At 46.2% G+C, this 1,438-nt stretch overlaps 1 protein-coding gene across 2 annotated transcripts in view; it reads right to left on the bottom strand.

Moving 5' to 3' along the window:
- Positions 1–972: 972 nt before the first annotated feature.
- The window catches only part of LOC118940507 (kinesin heavy chain), a 173,794-nt gene continuing 173,328 nt past the window's right edge, over positions 973–1,438 (bottom strand). For both annotated transcript variants that reach the window (XM_090204319.1, XM_090204318.1), the window contains one exon: positions 973–1,087. The gene's annotated coding sequence lies outside the window, so the exon portion shown is untranslated. The remainder of the gene's footprint in view (positions 1,088–1,438) is intronic.

The raw sequence follows: 1,438 nt of genomic DNA, 5'->3' as shown, positions 1-1,438 counted from the left end.
TAGCAGCTAGGACCACTACACAACCACTAGAACACCGGTCATATAGTAAAAGTCCCAGGCCGTCACTGTAAATAAGAATTTGTTCTTAATTGACTTGCCTAGTTAAATAAAAGGTAAACAAATAAACAATTATAATAATAATATTTGTTATGTCATAGTTTTGAAGTCTTCACTATTATTCTACTTTGTAGAAAATAGTAAAAATAAAGAAAAACCCTTGACTGAGTCGGTGTTCTAAGACCTTTGACTGGTGCTGTACATTAATTGTATAGAGTGAAAAAATGTAAACGTATGGGTAGGTTTGTTAGAAATGTAGGCTATGCCGTGTGCGTTTACTTCTATCAATCTTCAATTGCAAGGTGGTTGTTAGGTCAGGTTATTGTCTAGTTTCCATCCCATCTCATTTACCCTCACTAAAGCCTCCAGGAATGAGGTGAGGAGCAGCAGGAGTGCGCCCTAGTGGCCACACAGAACGCCACACCCTCTATCGCTCCAACAGCCTTGACCACAGCTCATCCAAAAGGGTCAGGGCTCAGAGGAAGAGGAAGCTGCCAATTCTAGTGGTTAATTTACAAGAGAGGGAGAGAAGGAGAGAGGGAGAGGGGGGAGAGGGGTGAGAGAGGGAGAGGGGGGAGAGGGGGGAGAGGGGGAGAGAGGGAGAGGGGGGAGAGGGAGAGAAGGAGAGAGGGAGAGGGGGAGAGGGGGAGAGAGGGAGAGAGGGAGAGGGGGGAAAGGAGGAGAGCGGGAGAGGGGGAGGGCTACAGAGAGTTCTACGGAAAGAGGAAGAGGGAGAGAGACAGTATTACTGGGAAAGGGGGGAGGAGAGGGAGAGAGACAGTCTTACTGGGAAAGAGGGGAGAGGAGAGGGAGAGAGACAGTCTTACTGGGAAAGAGGGGAGAGGAGAGGGAGAGAGACCGTCTTACTGGGAAAGGGGGCTGGAGAGGGAGAGAGACAGTCTTACTGGGAAAGGGGGCTGGAGAGGGAGAGAGACCGTCTTACTGGGAAAGGGGGGAGGAGAGGGAGATCAGAAGGTCACTGATCAGCAGCATGCAGATTTATGAGGGCGGTCTTGGCAGAACCGGACGCCTGGAGAGAGAGAGAGAGAGAGAAACAATGCAATGAATCCCATAAACAGCACCAGGCATACATTATATGTCTGATATGGAATCTTTATTGTGAAAAACTGTGGGATGAATTTCACTAGTCTAATCAGCTAAATATGCCGAAATCACATTTAATATGATGCATTTCCTCCTAGCCAATCAGAAGGCAAGATGAAGCCATAATAACAATACATCTTATATGGACCCAATATTAGGTCTGTGATTGGCTCGCTCACCATATGGAACTCTGCTTAAATATATTCATATATTTATATATTCACATCAATATATTTTTCTCCCCCTCCCTCTGTTTCCCAGAAATAGAGACAAAGAG

Source organism: Oncorhynchus mykiss, chromosome 17 (assembly GCF_057628025.1).
Source record: "Oncorhynchus mykiss isolate SJ-2025 chromosome 17, ASM5762802v1, whole genome shotgun sequence".
NCBI classification, from domain to species: Eukaryota; Metazoa; Chordata; class Actinopteri; order Salmoniformes; family Salmonidae; genus Oncorhynchus; species Oncorhynchus mykiss.
This window is presented reverse-complemented; position numbering and strand designations above follow the sequence as displayed.